Source organism: Bradysia coprophila, unplaced genomic scaffold (genome assembly GCF_014529535.1).
Source record: "Bradysia coprophila strain Holo2 unplaced genomic scaffold, BU_Bcop_v1 contig_138, whole genome shotgun sequence".
NCBI classification, from domain to species: Eukaryota; Metazoa; Arthropoda; class Insecta; order Diptera; family Sciaridae; genus Bradysia; species Bradysia coprophila.
The window spans coordinates 3,214,284-3,237,112 of NW_023503409.1; the positions used below are offsets into that span (position 1 = coordinate 3,214,284).

General features: G+C 32.4%; 1 protein-coding gene across 3 annotated transcripts in view; it reads left to right on the plus strand.

Moving 5' to 3' along the window:
• LOC119073513 (poly(rC)-binding protein 3) overlaps nucleotides 1-22,829 on the plus strand; it is a 92,614-nt gene that overhangs the window by 19,115 nt on the left and 50,670 nt on the right. The gene's annotated exons all lie outside the window — the stretch shown is intronic.

Genomic DNA, 22,829 nt, shown 5'->3' on the forward strand with positions numbered 1-22,829 from the left:
AAATGACGAGTTTGATTTTTACGACTTTGCTAATTAATTAATTCGTTTCTAACGCAGTAAAATTTCTGATATTTTCATTCGTCTCTGTTTGTGCGGATTACTATAACCTGATGATCAAGCTTCATTTCAATCAGCCAAGATATTTTAGAACAGTTTTTGTTTATATATTAACATTGAGTCCAACCAAGAGTCAGTACGAATCATAACTTGAATTCATGGTCCCATACATTTTCTGATATGCAGCACACAGCTATATTTTTCATACGTCAAATATGCGTTACACAGCTATGATATAGAGTACACAGCCACAATATGTAGATCCTAGCTATAAAATGTGTCCACGGTGCATAATGTAGCTCTGTAATCCATAATATAGCTGTGTAACTCATATTGCACGTAAATAACCAACATTAACAGAATATGCGTTTAGTAACTATAATTTTATAAGTCATGCAGCTATATTATAAAAACTACAGCTATATTATAAGTTACACAGCTGTGATAGCTATTCCGTTACGTCGTAATAATAAACCTGATGTTCGATAAGTTACTTAACAATTCTTTATTTTGCTCAATATCAATTTGATGTTTTAGCTACGCTGGTCGAGCAACAAGTGACTCTTGGCTTGCCGTGTACTCTCAATATATTCTGTCTCTCAAATCAGAACATATTGAGAGCATACATCAAGGAAGTGCTTGCGATGTTCATTCGACATTCTTCACAGCTGGTAGTGGTTCCATCTACATGTCACTACATTACTCCCCCTTTTTACACAAAAAAAATTAAAAAATTAAAAACACTGAAAATTAAACTAACTTAACCGACTCTACGCGTATTCGATTCATACTCAGCCAGTATAGTTCAAAATAATAACGAAAAATTTAAGAAAAGAAAAAAAAATAACTGACAGTTCCAAGCAACAATCACTCAAATCGAACCGTTTTCTGGTTGACTGTTACTCCCTTAGACACAGATAAAATTCCAAACGCTGGTTTTAACCTATCAATCGATACCGTGTCGTTCTTCCCGTTCATCTTGAGAACATATCCTTTCCTCAAACGTTTGACGACTTCAAACGGTCCGTCGTAACGGTGATGCAGACTAGGTTTTACCCTGTCTATTCTAACAAAGACATGCGTACACGTACCTAGCGCTTTAGGAATGCTTTCCTCGACTCGACGCGAAACTTCAGGTTCAACTGGCTTAATGTTCCGCATATGTTTTCTCAACTTATCCACAAAATTAGAAGGATCACCCGGGCCACTCAGCGGCGTATCGAGAAAAAATTCCCCTGGGATCTTTAACGTTTGTCCATACACTAATTCCGCTGGTGAACATCCTAAACCTTCTTTCACTGTAGCTCTTTATCGAAATTCCCGGATTTTCCGTGTAGGTTAATTTTTGAAAATTTTCAGTAAAATTGTTACATGAAGCAATAATATGAGCTAAATATTACTGTCGCCAATCTGCAGTGAAAAATCTCACATAGGTGCATAGGGTAAATCAAAGTCTGACCTGCCACTACGTGCAGAAATGAAAACTACAATCACATTCCATCTGTTAACGACAGCGAAGATGAGCTCTGCCGATAGAGGTTTGTATGGCAAAATATGTGCGGGTTATGAAGAAAAAGATTTTGTATTAATCTGCTCACTTGTTGAAAACACATAGATCAAACGAATTAACACACTAGATAATTGACTTGGTGATATGCGTGCCGAACGGCTAAGAAACCAAATTGTTGATTCTGCATACAATTTTGAACTGTGACGACGCCAGATTGGCAATGTTTTGAATCTTATTTTGCTTCATAATTTAACTGTGCATGTTTGACACTCCCATTTTATTTTGGCTGCAGTGAACATATATCTTAGAATCGCTATTCAGTATTCACATATGTGCATTTGATATTAAAATCAGTCTGTCGACACTGCTCTTTATATCGAACATAATTGAACGAGACACGGATTTATTTATCAAATTTCACTTCCAACTTCCATACTATTGCAGCATTTCATTGCGTAATTTAATTTTCTAAAAATGTGCAGTTTTCTCTATATTTTAAAACACAGAATCAAATCTGTATGCGATTATTAGATTATCAGTGATATACGAATCAAAGCGAATTGAATTACAAAAGTTTTCAATTGAAATGGTATGTGACAGGTTAGAATATAATTATTTGCGAAATTACTAAACTTTTTCATGGCGATTAAAACAAATTGTAAAATTTCCAATCCTATAACGTGTTGTGCGGTGTATTTGAATTAGAAAATATTAACGTGCAAAATGGTATAGCTTGGAAAACATTTAGAACGACGTACTTATACTTTCAAGCGAATCAATCAATATCCTCTTGAACAATTGTAACAATTAGTACGCAAAAGTAGTCCGTTGTGGAACAGAACCGTTTTATTTCTCTTTTCTTCTGCTTCATACTTCACTCATCTTTATTGCTATACTTCCACGTCTAGATCAGCATTGTAATTTGATGGCATTATGTTCTTATTCTGAAGAAAATATTAGGACATTTCCCCAACTCAATTCAATTTGATCGATTTTATCATAAAAACTTTAATCAACTCAATCGCATTTCATGTCACGACTTGCTGCACAAGTAAGAGCTCAAAATCTCTTTAAAAAAAAATGAACTCAACAAACTATTAGCATTTCAAGTGGTATAAAATCTAACAACCATATTCTACGTGCACAAACGAATATATCCATCTTATTGTTTACTGTTTATGCAGCAATGTTCACACTTAATACTTTTATAATTTCTTTTTCCATCGCATTTGTGTTGTATACCTTTTTAAAGAAAAGCGTTTTTCCAGTTATTTTTCCCCCCGTGCTGTGCATATATAATTTTCTGTTAGATTTAAGAGAAAAACGAACAGTGTTTTCATGGAACAACACACATACAATGACAAATGTCGACAAAAGAAAATCGTTATGGGTGGAAGTAATAAGTGATGCCAACTACAACTCAACTCTGTATAAATTGTAGTTTGTTTAAATATTATTATTATTATTATTCGAATAGTTTGCGATATTTCCTAGATATGCAGATGTTAGTTTTATGATGTCAGTCTGAAAGTTAACTGGCTAATAAAGGTGAAATCTATTAGGTGTCTTCTTCGAGACTCAATGTAAAACGTGGAATGATTTCTAGTAATTCGTAATTTATTACCACGTTGTACACATAAATTTTGTCTTGCGTCACTTTTCATAAAATACGTGATGCATTGACATGTGAATGTACTATGGGTATATAATATATATCCACTTAAATATATACGTATGACATTCTCTAGTGGATACAGGGATTTAAATTCAAAGTATTTTTTAATACGATGCAATATAATATTTTTAAATATATTTAAGCTTTTGTAAGGAAAACCTATGAGAGTTCCAGTCCATATTCATACATATATATATATCAAAGCACATTTTATTCTTCAACATATTTATTATATAGAGAGAGATATTCGAAAACAGACGTCTGCACCGATCGATATAGTAAGCGATAACTCAATTTATGTATTATATTGGTCATTTGCAACCTATTTTCGTATATTAAGCTCAATGGGTGGATGGGCTCTTTGAAAAAGAAAATTCTTCTGATTTTTTTTTTTAAATAAGCTTATAACAAGGGCGTCTAGTTTCCCGTCAACTCCATTAGTTTTTTTGTAAATATTTACTTGGAATTGAGTCTCTGTCTGAATTTATTTTTTAAAGAAATCTTTGATGAATCGAAAATTATTTTTAAGACAACGTTCGATACATTTGGGAGCAAAAATTCCTTTTTCGTGAAAACTGTTCTCAGCACCTACAGTAAACCGGTATTCACAGTCAGACTGCATATGGATCCAATTTACATCTTGAATACGTCATTTATGCCTAACTTTTGTATTTCACCTAATAAAATATGTAAAAGGGAAAGTTCAATATCATAAACACCACAAGAGTATTCCCAAAAATGTAAAATAAAATTATCGTTTACAGCGTGTAACCCCTCTGAAAGTTTTACTCGATTTCGGAATAAATGCTGCTTTGACGGCACAGGCACAGCCTTGTCAAAGAAAGAAGTGAGAAGTTGCGTCATTCAATGAAGTGAATGTATATATATGTTATACACGTAGGGGCCAAGTTCTTTACGCATATTCTGTTCTGCACATAAAACTTTTATAGGTCCAGCAGTAGAGCACGAAAACAATAAAGAAAAAAAAAACTTTTTTCACTCTGTAATGTGAGTCAACAATATAATGGAAATAGTAATTGTTTGCACAAGCAATAAAGCTTCTGATTTAAGATAACTTTAAAAGCAAACATTTTCCATGTTACTCGTAAATGAATTCTGCTGTTAATTAATAGTCGTAGTTTGTCGAATCAACCGTTCGGAAAAATAGAATCTAAGAAAAACGGATAATATTGAATTAGAAACACAATAATAAAACTCATAATAAATTTAATCAATTAGCTCGATAAATTCTATTTGGCATAAGATATGCGGAATCATTGTTCCAATTACATTATTGAATAACCCCGGGGGAGTTTCATGTCGGAATATCTTTACCCTTTGTAAAGGAAATTGTGAAAATATTATATAATGTGGTGTGTAATGCCTATGTAATTTGACGGTTCGAGGTTTACGCTTTTACATTTATTGTGTATACACATTTATAATCGCTTTGAACGAGAAACGTACATATATGTGGTACAGCTTTTGCAATGATCTTAAGTTGGGCAAAGTGTGGCATTGAATATGAAATGGGTTTTCGTTTTGCTGGAAGATTTACGAGAGTTCGCCACACCGAAATGAACAATACATTCGGTCCCGACAGCTACAAGTAAAACAAACGATATACCTGCACGAACTTTGTGTATAATTTCGTTAGGTTCACTTACAATCTCGAGAAGACAAATTGTAAATAATACCATCCGCAAATGTAATTCCAGAAAATAAAAATTTATTCTTCCAATCACTATAAAAACCTCTGAATAGGACAAGAAATTTGTTTGCTACTTTTCCTGGAGTAATTGAAAAAAAAAAGTTTCTCTAAAACTGACACAGTTCATTGTATATTTTAGCGTTGGCTTTCGAATTAAACTAAAAATAGAGCCGGAATAACGTTCCATTCACTGCAACGACACGCTAATTCAGATCCTGTATAAGCTTACACTATTGACGTAATAGAATCAGAAATATGTGGTAAAAGTGTTGAATTTCGTGATATCCTCATTAAAAATAAACGAGCTGAAAATTCAATTAAACCGTAAAATGTTTTCCGTTCATTGATCAATGTTTAAAAATACCATGAAACGTCTTTAATTATTAATGTCGTAGCTTTTTATAGCCCACTTTCGTATCACAATGCGACACGTATACACCTCCGTACACCATACATAACGGAGTATATACATGTTTGGTGTATTTACATATCATAAATAAAAATAAATCGAATGAAAAACAATTTATTTTTCAACTTAACTTCGATATAAAAATGTTAAGTCAAGTGTTAACGTAAGCTCTATTTGATACTTCAATGTTCATGTGTTATGCACAATTATATAATGAAGATGTCAATAATTCTGAGTGTGCACATAACTCACATGTGTGTTGTGTGTATCGTCGTATGTAGTAAATACCGTAAAGAATTGTATATATTGAAAAGTTGATGTGTAAACTGAATACGGAGACATATCTTACAGGAGATGTTAGAACCGGTATTTGCAAGAATAAATAAATAAATACTTGAGAAAAAGTATATATAAGTAAGAAAACATCCTCTCTGCTAGACATCTCAACTTCGGTAAATGCTCAACAATAGAAATAAAAGTAGAAATCAATAGTCTAATTTGTCTGCTCCAGAAAACTCGGCACATTATCTCTAAGCATCATAAAATATGTTTCTGTTTCCTTGTCGGCTATACAGATACAGATATATTTATATATATATTTGATGTTGATGGGGCAATAAGAGTTTACGGGGTTTGGGTTAATATAAGCGAAATAAGAAAATGTTGTTTACTATAAAAACGAATAACATAGGACAGTGCAAAATAAATAGAAATTTTAGTATTATGTGGAATTATATTGGTTTCTATATTTCCTCTTTTTATGGGCGAAAGTTGCAGAACGTCGAGGGGTGAGGTAAAGTAGGTAAAGTTACGTGTTCGTTGATATTATTTTTTCATTGTTGTGTAAACGTATAGGGAAACCATAACAATGCCCTAAAGATGTAACCTATCAGTGCAATCGAATAAATATGGGATTTCATTCCGATGGTCTTATAATATTCCTCGTCTTCTTCTTTTTTGAATATTTTTTTTTTGCGTTACCTTTTTCGCTGTGCCTTACAAGCGATTTGTTGTTTTTATTATAATTTTTTCTTCTTTTGTTTGTTCAATATGTTTTTTGTTTACACTTCGATAAATCAACGGTCTGTTTACATTAATACAAAATACAAGAAGGAAACAAAGTATTTTCTTAACATTTTCCTATTTTTCAAATGGAAGGTTGAGTTGCGGTGATTTATAAAGACACAGTCAGTATCTCTAACAACAAATAATTATTTTGACTTTAGACTTTACAGCTCGTGTAATGTAAGACTTATACACTTCAGACATCACTAGCATAAAATCTATCAGTTTATTCCAGCAATATCAATAAAAATTTAGATAGATCTACTACTTCATTTTCCACGTCTAAATTGAGTAGTGCCGTACATTATACAGTAGACAAAAACATATTGATCGACACAAAAAGACTGGCCGTCTTGGTTTATTAGTTATGTTAGAGGTACGACTCTTTCCGAAGCACTCTTCTAAGAATAAACTTCGTAAGATTCTTTATATAGATTTAGGCCTACTAATGCATCAGAGATCAACCAGAAACCAGCTCTGAAAATTAAATAAAAATCTTAATTATCTGAATTTTACTTTGTCTCAATTCAGGTGCTTTACTGATGAAAACTTTACTGATGATGAAGCTTCGCTAAACTTACAACGTTAAATCGTATCCGAAAACCACTTAAAAATAATCAGATCAGCAGGTTGCTTAAGATCAACTCTTGGATATAGGATATAACCTGAATTTTCAGGTCAGGCTAAATTAAATTATTTTTTTTTATTACTAAACTCAGGGTGGATTTTTTTCAATTATTAGGTTCCTTTAGAGTGCTTCGTATAAATATTAACCTTTTAGGAACGGAAAGCTCATCACGCTATGATCATTTCATCTTTTACTTCTGCTTAAAGTATCGCTAGACAAAATTCGTAAAATCGTTTGTTGAGACATGCAAGTTGATGTATGTGATGAAATGATATGATATGATGAAATGTATGTGTTTCAAACAAAGTAAAAATAAATTGGCAATTCAGATTTTTTCGATTTATAAAATTTTAAAAATGCTCGAAATTTAATAACTGGCGCCAGCGACTATTTTACATAACATCCAAAAATGATTTTGAAGTACAAATAACCGTATCAAGTAATTCCTCTAATTTTTATTAAACTTTTAATATTTATTTTCATTCCAATTATAACTGGGTTTCAAGTTTAGTATTTAATTTTTCACAAAGTTACGTTCAAATTCAATAACGTTTTCGATGCGAAGATTCTAATAATTCTATTAAATAATTTGCTATTGAGCTTCAACAAAAGTATGTCCCCTCGTCGATGTAGTTTATTGATAAATCCTCTTAGCCTTCATTCGCTTTCATTTGTCGAGCGTAATTAAAAGCTTATTTTTGACTTATAGATTATAGTGCTAAACAAGTAAATAATCTAGTCGTATTATACGTATAAATGTTGAATATGGTTTACCAGCTTGATATTAAATGTATTCAGAAAGCCAGCTTTCTGATATTCAAATAAGATAAATTAAGGAAATCATGAATACGTGCGAAAGTTACTCGTGGTGTGGAAACGATAGTATATAGAACTTATACGTGCATGCTGAATTTTGTTAATAGTGTATGTGTGTGCTTGATATAGGTTTCATCTTTACGAACATTTTAAGTGATTCGTCCGAAAACAAACCATGAACAATGCAGGTAATAAGTTTAATCAAAATTTATAAATTTTACTTAAAAGTTTATGTGTATAGATGAATCGGATAACACTCAGGAGTCGATTAACTACGAATATTCATTTACTGAAAACAACTAAAATAATTTCCACTTTTCCTATTTATTGCTTGGAAGTGCAATGTAATTATGAAATTGAACTATTGTTTAGACAACTGGCCTATTTACTATGTACAATGCGTGTATATTGCCTCAACAGTGAATTAACCATTTACTTACTCTATGTCCATACATTAACAAACGGTCGATTTGTGTTTCGGTAAATCCGTTCAGCTCTGATTTTCATAAATAAATAATTGTGCCAAATATGGTAGTTTAGTAATGATTTTCTCTGATCTGTTAATATCCCGACCATGGCTTATGGCTTACACATTTAACATCTCGTCCAATTCATTTGAATATTGAACAACAGTTTTTCAATGCGTATTTTGTTAGTGCTTACCCTTTTGTTTCGAAAGTATTTCAATGTTTTGCCATTATATTAGGCTTGTTAATAACATACACACACATTATACGAGATATGTTCCGAACGCTGTCTGGACCATAACATACTCCTGACCGCAGGCGTACTGTAAAATGAAACACGTACACCGCACTGTTTCCCTTACTGCTACATTTATTTATAAATAATATTGAAAATTAAATCCTTTTGGGAATTGAATGTTCATTGCACAAATATTGATTTCAATTGCATATAAACACACAAATAACATCACACTTTTGTATATCAATCTGAATTTCATCTATCAAAAACACAGCTGGATATAAATTAGTGAAACGTGACTGTTAGATTCGTTACTCAGTCGAAACAAAAGAAATGGTAAAGCAATGAGCCTCAGGGAATAGCTTTGGTATGTTGTGCTAATTGCAGGAATACCTTTACCGTGTAGGCAAATGTCTAAATAGGTGTGTCGCTTCTCTATGATAGTAGCTGTAGGAGAACATATCTGGCTGAGTATTTTGCTGAGTAACGTACCAATTCATTCACTATAAATATTCATAAAGTTTCAACTAGATGTAGATTGGAGAATCCCCAATAGAATGGAAGTCGTTTTCGATGTAACCTTAAACAAAGAAATAGCTAATAATTGTAATCGGAAAATTGTCTTATCGTAGACACAATTTGTCATGGACCTTTGAACGATTTCCCCATATTCATACATTTTGTTCTCGTGCAACCAAATGGCAAGTCGAATTGGTCTGGCTTTGCAAATATCTTAAGAATTTCAACTGCCAAATGCCATGAAAATCTTTTTATGACATAATGTACTTCACTATAGTTTGAAAAGTGGCATTGGCATGCCAAACAATCTTACTCCATAATCCAAAAACATTTTACCTCCGAAAATGACATTCTATAATATAATCAAACCAACAATAGCATATAACACAGTTGAAATCTTTTCGCCATTAGCTTTTTGAAAAATTTTCTGGTTCTTTTTCGACTCTTTATGAAGAATGATGATTCAACTTGAAGAAATATGGTGGTTATACGAAATCCATCATAACATTTTTGTGTGGCAGAAATGGAAATGGTTAAACACAAAACACTTTCACGTCATTTATGCCAGACGATGCGATGTTATGTGTATTTTATACATGTACGCTGCATATTCTATACATGCCCATATAATATCAAACATTAAACAACCATCGTCGTCATAGACTCGACATCGAGTGAGTTCTTGTCAAAGATGTCATGCGCAGACATAACAATGCCTAAAGGCTACGTTTATTTGTAAAGCGTAGTTTTTTTTAACATAGAAATTAAAATCATATTCATGAAGCCACATTTGATGGGTTAAAACATCAAACTTAATATTCACGTTGTTACAATGAAGCATTAAGCATAATAATCAACAAAATTTTCTCATGAATAAGGTTGACTTTCATTCATTTGGTTTTTATGCTTTGCGGAAAAATATTAATTAGTCACTTGGTGGCTTGTTTTAGAGAAGTTCCGGATACACCTTTTCGAAATTATAATTGAACAATGACAAGTAATTGTGCAAGGAAAATGTTCATATCATTTTTGATATTTTCAAAATTGTAGAATCTTTCTCAACCGGAAAGCTTTAAACTTACAAATAGTTTAGTCATCGTCTCACCACCTTTAGTATCTACAGTGAAAATCAACTTCTACTATTATAGAAAGTGTATTAAAAAAATCATCTGATCCGAAATAGATGGGTTCGGGTTTGCAAAACAACGTTTTTTTCTAGGTATCCAAGTCAAGATTTCCCGGTAACCAAAAACGTAAAAGGGCCTTCCCGCTCAGTTTGTTTAGATATTATTCAATTTCTCGGTAATCCAAATTGTGTTTCAAAATTTCCTGGTATTCTGCATATTGCGGATATACATTTGTTGCAACGTATGGTCGAGTAGCTTGATTTTTAATTTTCTGCTAAAAAAAACTAATTTTTGATCTTTAAAGCTTCTGAAAATTTGAAAAAGTCCCGTTTTCAAAGAATTCGTTCAGTTTTATAGCATATGTTTGTTCCAAGACCATACATAATCTCTACATAGGGATATAACCTCATCAATATTGATATGAAAACCGATTTCTATGGATGAAATCGTGTTCGTGCGGCAAGTGAAATTTCGTGTTTACAGTTACTTGGAATAAACCAATAAACCTATAGGCTTATAGGTTTGTTCCAAGGTCGCGCCGTATGAATTGTCAAATTTCATCCACAGAACCATAACCTCAATAATATTTCTGTGTAAATCGCATAGGCGACGTTGCTGTGGATGAAATTGTCGTTGTTCGGGTTGTCAGAGCTCGTGTTTACAGTTACTTGGAACAAACCTATAAACAGGAATTTTTACTGGCCGAACAAGCACGATTTCATATAAAATATTGATAAGGTTATATCCAATGAAAGTAGATAAGTAGGTATGGCCAGTCCATACAAGTCGGAGCACATACGGATTTGCATGGCGCCACCTCAATCGAACTCATTTCTAGTGGAAATTTGCACTAGAAATGAGTTCGTTTGAGGTGGCGCCATGCGAATCCGTATGTGCTCCGGCTAGAACAAATTTAAACGTTTGGCCATACCTATCTATTTACTTTCATTGGTTATATCTCTATGGATGGAATTTGACAGTAATTTAAAACAAACCGAAAAAACCTCTATTGAATCTAGTCACAAACGTCAAAAATGAGTGTGTTCAATTCTAGTAACAGTTGGTGCAATTTTCGATTTTTGGGGTGTTTTTTTACCTGTCACAAACGGCAAGCATATTAACAGTTTTACTATTCAAACTATTACTTCATTTGATCAAAGATTTTTAGAGATTGATTTCAGAAATCTTTTACTTCATTTGTTTATTCTTGCTGCCGTTGTCGATTTCCATTTTTTTTCGAAGAGCGATACATCTGTAATCCATCTAATTAGACTTTCATAACTCTGACAATTGACAAATTCAAAATATTGCTTGAATGTGATGGGTATTTAACAAGGAAGTGATGAATTGTGTTTGCAGAGGCATTTTGTACTCTTAAGATTGTTTCCTTTTTTTTCGATGTTCTTGAAAGCACTTTCGATGTCACTTTATATTACATTTTGTATACTTACAATTTTTCATTACTTATGGTGTTTTAACTCCGTGTAGACGATGTACAGGGATGACAAATTGATGATGTAGAAAGCGTCGTTTTAGAAGGAAATATTGAAAAAAAATGAAATAGAGAAAGATATGATTAAATCAAATTTTAAAAGCTTTTAGCTTTTGAAAGCTACTTTAGTTGAGGTTCAAAGAGTATCTCAAGGTCGCTTAAATGCTTAAATGCAAGCCACGCTGGCGGCATAAATATATTAAATGAACAAGAATAGCTTTTACTAAATTCACTTAACTATAATAAGGGAACCGTTGTTAGATTTACAAAAATGCCGTAATGTAATTTCCATTAATTCGTTTGTTATTTCATTGGAAATGGTTATTTTCCGAAATGTCTATAAAAATTATTTTTTTTTAGAGTTAATTCGATCTACCAAATTGCAATGAAAAATTACACTTAAAACAGTTTAATTTTTTTTTTTTTAGAGATATGTCATAAGGTAAAAGCAAAATAAAATGATCGAGTCTGGTTTTTGACAATTGAATTTCAATTGTCAAAAACCAGACTCGATCATTTTATTTTGTTTTCATTTTAGAGCAATTTTTTGTTTAGAATAATGCTGTTTACTGATAAAAAATAGAACAACGTCGGGAAAAACAATTTTGTTTCACCATTTTCTGAAAAATCTTGCAAATATATGGGAAGTTGGATCTAGCTGAAGACTAAACAGAGCGGTTTTGAACTCCTTTTAGGTCCTAGTGATTGGACCAGAAGTCATTTTTTGGGTACCCACCCTTCAGAAAAACTTTATTTTTGTTTAGGGAAACCATGCATGCCTAATGCAATCGGCCATTTACGTGGTCTCTGCTGTAATCTACAATTATTTAAAAACGAAAAGTGATACGTTTTATTAAGCGGAATAACTACGTATATGTGTGTTACTATCATCCATTACTACAAAATCTATTATCGGTCAATGCGAAAACAGAAAAACGTTTCACACTTAACATAATTAATAATACTTAAATTATTGTGACAACGTGAGATCATAAAAATTCTTTGAATTTCGGAAATCCCGTATTAAGAAAGCTTTTTTTATTGATTCTACGACTGACTTCAAATATGTTGCAGAAAAATAAGAGACATATAGAGGTATATCGGTCGCCTGAAAACAGCCAACCGGGTTTTAAGTTGACTAGCACCAAATTAAAAAACAAACCCGAACAGTCTAAGTCTAAGCTCGTACAGCTATTGTAGATGCGATTTCTTGAGATAGGCTATCTACATCTATCATGAATGGAATATTCAAAAGCTCACAATTGAGTAGATATCATCTACTAAACGTCATTGCAGTTTTATTTCTTTCATATCGTTCCGCAAGTTTTCAGGCAAAATATTAAACGTAAAAAGATAAGAGTCGTAACGCTCACTCGTACTTGTGGAATGTGAAATGTAAAAAGAGTCGTCATGCCACGTTTATATGATGAAATAGACGTGGAATCAACAAACCAAATGGAACGAACAAAACGCTCTTTCAATCTTGTGTCGGCCCGCTCACCTCTAGATATCGAAATTATTGGTTAATTTATTTTTATAAAAAAAGCTTACATACGTTTGGTTCTGTGATTAGCGCTAATAAGACAAGCAAACATAAAAGTCGCTGACTATGCCAATTATAAATACAGAACTCGCTTAACTTTTACATTTAGTCAGAACAGTTCTTCGAAAGCATTTACATTCTCCTGATTTATTACATTGAACTAGCCAGCTGCGAAATGTTTTCGCTTAAAGTGTTGTTTGTTCTGATGGTATTATGTTTAGCATCAGTGTTAACAGAAAGTTTCGATACAAAAAGACCTCAACATAGCGTTGTGGGAAAAGATAGAGCCAACGTTAGGAAGAAACGATTCCTCTTCAATTTATTCAATACGTTCCCGGGAAATTTCAATTCATTTCCCCGACCACCCAGACCAGATATACCACTCACAGAAGACGAATCAGTTCAGATTCTGCAACGACAGAGAAGGATCCTGGAAAGGTATATTTTATAGATCGTTTCTAATTCTCATATTACCAACATTATTCAACGTATACGATGTTTTACGCAACACAGAGCCAGCGCAGGAAATAATGCATTTGGCAACGATGATTTCTATGTTCAGGGGCTGCTGCAGCAAAGAAGAGTACGCCAACGGTATTTTGAACAGACTGGCGAAAGGCTTTATTCAGATCGTGGGTACTACGACAATGACGACTACAACAACAACAGATTTAGAAATTATTAAGATTTAACAGATACGATAAACTTAATAAACCGTAATTTAGTTGAACAAGAACTTTATCGTTTTGCAATTCGGTGACGGATTGAATGTCCCCAAACATTGCATCTACCAAACTACCATGACAGATATTTTCTCGCACATGATGTCTTGTCAACCTCTTTGACTTGCGTAATAAAATAGACATCTAGTGCGATAGAATCCATCCAAGACGAGAGGGAAACCACTCTTTTTTATTGATGTGATTAACATGATTAACCAGTGATTAACATGATGACGAAATGGTGATTTACCAGCATTTGACCGGAGGAATCGTGGCAAAACTACAAATAAACGGTTAAATCAGCTGCACGATAGTACAAAATACGATCTATAACGACTTTCGTGTAGCAATAGAATGCTACAATTGACCAATGACAATAGTCTCCGAGTAACCACAAAGCAACTGCTTAGCTAAAATAAATTAATTAAACTTATTAAATGCATGTCAGATATTGTTGTTCCAGTTATACCTATTATATTTTCACGACACATGTCTAAATGTCTCATACATTTACGAGTTTTTACTTTTGAAAAGAATATACAAGTATTTTCAAAGTGAAAGAAATAACATCGTCTATTTTCTTGTTTGTTGTCAACATATTGTTCATTTTACAAGAACTTCACACGATATGGGTTCAACTTGTGCAAATATATATAATGTATTGATGTAACTATATATATCCTGCTGCCCGTCTAAACATGCATGTTAGCTCATATATGTATAAAAATCCAGAAAGTTTTTCCTATACGTACACCATATTCGAACAAGACTCGACTTTATTTAAAACTTTGCTCATTATTGTATATATATATATACAAACACACACCGAGAGTTTGTGCTCGTGTTATATAAAGTTTAAATTTCAACCGAAAGAGATAATATTTTACTCAATGAAAATACTGAAGTTTAATGAAAATTTATTTGAACGATAACAGTACGTTAACAAAAGTTTGGAAAATATTAATACAGATAATGGACAATAAGCTTCAACTTTTTCTTCCGCTTCGACAGAAGGTTTTTACTAAAAGAAAATATGTTATTGAAACTACGCTATTCTGTATCAATTGGTAAGAATTTGTGTACAACAAGGATTATATCTCCCTCATTCGAATGCTGCACATCATTTAAACTTTGCCTTTTTTTGTATTTAATTAGCCAAAGTTTGAAAATAAACTAACTGACTAGCAGGGAAAAAAATTTGTTAAAGGAAAAGCAGTAAAAGTCTTTTGGTATGAAGAAAAAGTTTGAAAAATAATGACCAGAAAATTGTTCGTCGTAACGCTTTTTTTCGTTCGAAATATTTATTTTATTGTGTGGAAAATTAAAATGGCCAATCGAATATCAAATAAATCAATATTTCGTTCAAATTTCCAATATATTTTATCAGTGTTACATCAAAATCAACATGAGAAGCGATCAGAATAAAAATTCTTAAAATTAAAATTCCATTGTGTTCACTGCTAATTTTGATCTCGCATATTCTGTTCGAAAGCAGATCTAAGAACTTGTGTGACAAAAAGCTTATGTAAATAAAACAATAATAAGCGCACTCCGCTATGAAATTCCATTTTTATTGGATTTTTCTTATTATTTAGACGAACGCTTCATCGGAAAACGATAGAGCGTCGCATACCCGAAAGACATGAATTTTTATTCTTACGCAAAATGACCATCGTCGAAAATGACTTAACGCAATGTAAATGGTGCTTTGCTCATTTTTATTTTGTTGAGTGGGGGACGTTATAGCCCGACCCGAAGGGAACGTAATGAGACGTAACGGAACCTCGGACGTAATGTACGATTATTACCAATTTTTCTACTAGCTCAATTTAATCTTAACTAATTATCGAATCTTTTACTTCATCTGACGGTGTGAGTATTTTAATAAGATTGAAACAAAATCTAAGACTTCAATAGTTTTGCTTTATAAAAGACAACTGTTCCCACAGTCTATGGCGTATTTTTGTTGTAGGAGATGTATTTAATTTTATTTGGTTTTATAGTACGGCTTACCGAATATGAATATTGTTCCAACTAACCTTTTTGGGAACGGCTCATCAACTGTTATGACCGACATAATTAGTCGAATATAGCAAAATGTTTAGTTTAACAAAAGAAGTAAAAGATTTATTATCAAACACTAAGCAAAAGAAGGAGAATAACTACAATTATCAAATATTACGAATTATCACATTTTTGTTTAATGTGGGATCTGATATTACTAGTCCCCCAGATTCTGACAGCTGTTATGTTGAATGCGATTTTTGAAATTTTTCCCAGTCGAAATTTTTGTCGCACATGTATAACGACTTGGATAAAAACAAAAAACCATTCAATATCAAGACTGTCAAATTTGTGGATCTAGAAATTATGTAGAATCTGTTGAAAACGAAAATGTGATAATTCGTTAATTTTGTTAAGTGTACAGTCAAAGGCAGTCAATTTTCAGCATAAATTTGCTTCAGCTGTTTTTCAGCTGATCCACACATACAATCAAAACTGGTTTTCCTTGTTCATACGGTTGAAGCTGCTACACGCACGCGCATGATAGTGGTAAAACCGTATAAAGACGTATAAACGGTTGTGATTGTTTGTATGGATCAGCTGAAAAACAGCTGAAGCTAATTTATGCTGAAAATTGACTGCCTTTGACTGTACTTGCTTTAAAAAAACAGTTTAAATCAACTGATGAAAATGCATTTTTGTAATATTTCACAATTTAACTGCTCTACCTACACTTTCACGGCCTCTTCTTGCGAGTAATACCGATTGACAGTGAGCTTCATCTGGTACACTTACTACCTTTTGTAATATAAGTTTTCTGCATTTAATTCCAAGTTTTCTTACGTTGAGATGCAATTTTGCATATCAAAGGTAAGGGTATAAAATGCTTGGAACGCTCTAACGTATATGTCAGAAGCCTCATATAACCGAGAGAATTTTCGTCGAGTTTAATGAAAAATATATGAAAGACGTCGAAAACAAAGGATTTCTTTTTAGTTTCGGATATTATCATTTAAATATAAGACCGGCTTAGCACACATTTCTGGCAATATTTTGACCTTTGAACTTTCGACTTTTTTGAGGTAATAAAGGACTATATAGCTTTCAAAAATTAATAATGCAAGAACTCGTTGATAATAAACTGTATTGTAGACCCTTACTCATTTTGCAATTTAATTTGATTTTCTATTAGTTTTGAAGATAAAATAGAGTTCTGAACGCCTCTTGTATTCCGTGTATAGTAAGTAACACACACACAATTCAATAAATGACTGTGATCAAAAATTGACAAAATCCTTAATTCGTTGTAAGCGCTCTCAGGACTTTGTACCACAAATTATGTTGAATGTTATTACACCGAATTTCTATTTATTTACATTAAATTTCAAATGAATGAATTATGAAGCATTAGAAATTTATGTTCCTTGCTGTGATTAAATTTATGCACGTCAAATACAAATTGATTGACACACGTCCTAAGTTCTTTTTCAGGTACAGTTACGGTTTTCCACCCTCTTATACATCTCAATTCGCTTGTCTGTTTTTCCTCTTAAACTCTTTTACAATAGAGTATATGTGTCGCTATACCTAGACGATATTGATATATAAATGTAAATTGAAACAGATTGACAGACATATTTTATCAATTTTGCCAATATTTATCAAGTAAATGGGTAATTCCTCAAAATTCACAGCGATGGTGTATTGTGGTAGATGGAAAATGATGGTGATGGGAAAGTAATTGAAAATTTGATGAAATTTTATAAAGTTGGAAACTATTATTATTTTAAGTGCAGTGCTGTGCGAGTGTTTATTCATAAGCACTTTCATGAATGTGTGTTAAGCATGAATGTACATTGCCGATCCTTGAACGCTACAACTAAATAAGCTAAATAAGAATACGTTTAAAAGGAAATTCTGAATGAATTTTTCGTACAATCTGTCGTTGCCTCTCAAAAGAACGTCTTAGTTGTTGATAAAAGTTTTAATTATTATCGATGTTGTCTGGTCGTCTTTTAAATAAATTTTAAGTAAACTAAATGAGTGAATGTTTCTTTCGTGAAAGAGGATCGTGGAATAAATTTTGGAAGATATTATACTACCTACCGCATGCGAAAGATAACCATTACATAGCAATTTGCCTCTGTGGAAATCAACTTTGGCATTTGACAGATAGTAAACTAGAAAACATAGCATGCAGCGAGAGCAGCATTACTTCGGAAACAACTTTGTGATGCTCGCAAACAAATTTGTATGTTTTTGAGCAAATTGCTTCGGAAACTGTTTTTCGACAAGTGTAGAGTTTGTATATCCGAGCCGAAGGCGACAGTTACTAAAGCTTGATGCTCAAAAAAACCCTTGGAAGTTTAATTTTATGACAAAATTGTTACTATATAAAATGAACTACTTTCGCAGCATGCAATGTAACCCCGAATGTAACGTACTATTACGGCACACGTTTACTCAGTTTATGAAAAGACATTATTTTTATGTTGCATTTAGACCTATGAAAGGAAAGTAGGAAAAAATTTCGACTTTGAAAATCTTTGGTTGTATTTCCTCTATAAAAACCACATTTTTAACACAACGGAAAAGTGTCAACGTTGATCATAATACCCAAACTGTTCATGCACAGACCATTTCATATTGTCAACTTTTACACAAATTTAATAATATAAAACATTGTTCATACACTCCCACTGAAACGGAAGGTGTAAGGGTATTCCCGTGTAACTGGATTGGAGAGATCAAAGTACTTATGCAGATGTACGGATTCGATCGAAAGTACGTTGATTCACTCTTCTGCGTTAATAAGCATTAAAATCAATGAAAAATAATTGAAACTTTGACGGTTCTACCAAAAGCGATAAACATTAACATGCGCGATATATATAGGAGTGTAGATCGTGTTATAGGAATACCGTTGTTGTATTTTGCACAAGGCATTGAAAATACATGCATGATATGTACGTAATAAGTATACATGCAATGTAATATCCTTTCTTGTATCCTTTTCATAGTTCGCTACCTGTTTATGTAAACGTTTATATGTGCATATCAAAACATTCCACTTTTCCTGTTGTTTCATACGTTATTTTAAAACTGTCAGCATAAATATACGACGCTTATATCTCGGTCTTGTACACATTCACTTTTTGTTAGTTATTAAGTGCTTTTCATATTGTACGAGTAGATAGTCATGAAAAACTTTATGAAAACTGTTAGTTGAATATTTTTTTACCCGAAGAAAAACTTTAGTTTAGAAAAAAAAAAATGGGTTAAAAGCTTGTGTATACACAGATGATGAGTTTAGAGTTATGGGTTGGGTAACGTTTTGCGTTGATAAAAACAAATTATTGAGTAAATGTTTCTGCTGTACTAACTTTTATAAATTGAAGAATTTTCTTTTTAAACGCGTCGTTACTGCCATTTTTTTCAAAAAATATTTTTGCTGTCTTCATTCTTGCTTTGATGTTTCGCCTTATTAATTTACGTATATTTTTAGATGAAAAAAAAAACATTTACCGTTCTTAACAAATAATAACGTCGGACTTTTCAATTTAATGTTAAAATAATCTGGTATATGTACTACTGAAAGCGCTGTATTTACACATTTCTTTCGATATTCTTTTATCTCTAACGTATACATAATTGTACTTAACATCGTAGACCACAATTTTGTTTATAGTCGCACAGCAACAATGGGGCACGTTTCTTTTTTATTTCCAAGAGCTAATTAAAAAATAATAAGTTCTCTCATTATTTTCGTTTCACATTGTTGTGAAATTCAAAGAAGAAAACAATGAAACAAAAATGCTCTAGGATAGTAATGAAGAACTCGATTTAACGTTATACAAAGTAACAGTTTAGCATTCCCTTGCATGGTACTACATATTACTGCGATCGTGAAACAAAACACGTACACGTTGTTGTTTGAAGTAAAGACTTTAGGACTTTTCAATTACATTAACAACACCCCTCTATTCCCTCTAAACGTGATGATGGTTGCCGTTACGGCCGATATGTAAACATACACCAGCAATTGTGTTTCATGATTTTTTTCTTAATGTATAGAGAACATATTTGTACGTACAGCTAAACGACGTGAAATTTCATAGCCATTTTATGTGAGTACACGTATACGTAAAGCTTTGCCGTCAAAATGGGCTCAGACGATTTGCGCGCCGAACGGGTTAAACTTCTGGATCGACTTTACGTGTAATGTTGTTCAAACAGATTTAGGAATGAAATTTCCATTAGTCACAGAATTTTGCATCAACGATTAATATCGTCTTAATCTCAATATCGTTTGTGTGCTCTGTTTCTAACTCAAACTTAAACAACCAATATATTCCACTTACTTATGCTGTGATCCATTTTCGCATATATCAAATCCTTTTGACTGTGTCGTTTCGTCGCAAAATATATCTTTAAAATAGTCAATTCTTTACTGAAATTTATTTAAGGCTTCCAACAAATGTACTGCATCATATAAAATGATATTCAATCAAATCTAATCCATTTAGTAACTCTCTGATCTAATTTCAAACAAAAAAATGTTATGTCAAAGAGCACTTTAATCTGTAAATTTCCCATATCCCCCAAAGTATCATTCCTGATTCGAACTCATATTATATTCCTCCAATATATATGTATAGCTATATATAACAATGGAGTCTATAGAATATACATTTTTAGTATTTGAATTTTCCGTCTAGTTGTCTGTCACATCCACTTTTCCGAATAAAAATAAGTTTTGTGTATTGTGTATTGCTCTCGGTTGTATCAGTCCCTGATACGTATAATCTAATCGTAAGAATTTATAGCACTAAAAGTTAGATTCGCTATTCGAGCATTAACTCGGTTTGACGTTGAAGCGTGCTGTGTTCGTTGTTTTTCTTAATTGTTTGGGAAATAAAGTTAACTTTAGTAATTTTGCAAAAAGCTCATCGATAGAAAGACAAATGCGCCAATTATGAGTATTGGCAACGTTGTATTTTAACTATCAAAGTCAAAGTCGGAGAACGTTTTAACAGTTTTTGCTAAATCGAGGTGGTCCAATTTTCTCTATGATCGATCGCGAAACTTGTTTGATCAAAAGAAGTAAACAAATCATTAAACTGTTGATATGCTTGCCATTTCAAATATTCTATAATAAATAATTGTTTTAATGAATGCTTTGGAAGATTGTTTTTAGTCGAAGTGAATTGTAGTGCAAGCGCAGCGAGGGCTACATACAACAATGCCCAAAAATTAACCATTCATACATGCCAAGGGAAAATATAAATCAAAGACTAAATAAAAACTCATGAAATTTTTTGGAATTCTTTCATGTTCGTCCCCGTCGACATGCCGATGTCGAAGATGTGTGCATCTAATCGAAGCCATGAAAAATAAATGCTGGATGTTTCTTCTTTCTTTTTGTTGTAGAGATCAACTAAGAATCAAATACAAATTTTCCGTAATCCTATCAATTTCAACTGCGACAAACGCGTTGAAACGTTTTGCACCATGATGCTTGATGTACTTGGTGTTCTGTGGTATTTTGATTAAACAACAGAGAGTCATTTTTTAGAAATCTCTGTGACAAAAGCATTAGGATTTCAAGAATTCTAATTTATGGCAAATATAAACTGCTTGTAGATATAGCCGCATCTATGTATATGTACATTATACACTCATTCTAAATAATGATTTCGTAACTACCTGCACAGTGTAACCTTTGTAACAACGTTGAATACTGTAATAAACGTATAAAATGCTCCACGTTCCAAGTTTCGTAAAATATTTGCTAACAATTAAAACACTTCAAATAAAAGAGATTTTCATTGTCCTGTGTTTGCTTAATATACGAATTGTTTTATGAATTTAATGTCATTGTCCCGAAAAATTCGGTTAATTTTTGTCTTTGTAATTGGAATAGCATGTTTACGCTTCTCAGCGGCTTAAAGCCAAAGAAAAGGAACCTATAATTGATTTTTCCATTAAATCAAATTCGTATTATTATTTTACTGTTCGTATGTGAACCGTGCACAAAAGAGGCAATCCAGCAATTTTTATTCGATCGTCTAATCCTTGGGCTATTGTTCGCAAATATATTAAGAAAATACTTCGAGGAAGAAACAACAACACTCTCAATAAATAAAATATCTTACCCTATAAATACACATTTGGCAAAAAAAAAAACGAAAACGGAAAAGAAAAATGATATTATTGCATCAAAATTCGATAAACCTTATCGTATCGGTTGTCGATTTGTCTTTCAAATCGAATATACGATGTGGATTACGTTATTCGATCGGAGAGTGGTCTATAATAATCAAAGATGGAACGATGTAATTGAATTTCACTGAAAATGTCTAAAATAACTTTAAAATCAAAACGAAATCTCCAAAACGGTATCACCGTGAATGTAATTGGTTCTTGAAGAGGAACCAGTTATTTCAACCGTTGAAAATGAGGATTTGATTAACACAAGATTCGTGGATTTATGCTACAAGCTCGAATGAAAGCAAAACACCATTAAAAATGCTATTCACGCTGCATTAATTGCAACTAAGGATTATTATCGGATTATATACAGTCGAAGAAATTTAGTTTTCGGGTTTTCCAAAGGTATTAATCTTATTTAACCCACACTTTATCCCACAACAATGGAATCCACAAATTTAAATTTAGTTAACTCAGCGGTCGCAATGACGGCGCTGCAGTCACGATTTCAAAATGTGATATAGGGTGGATAAACTAAATTTTGGTTTTGGTTACATTTTCTCTTGGTTTTTAATTATTACATCAGGCTTCTAAATTAAGAGTACCTTTATGCAATATAAACCGTTTGAGTTTGAA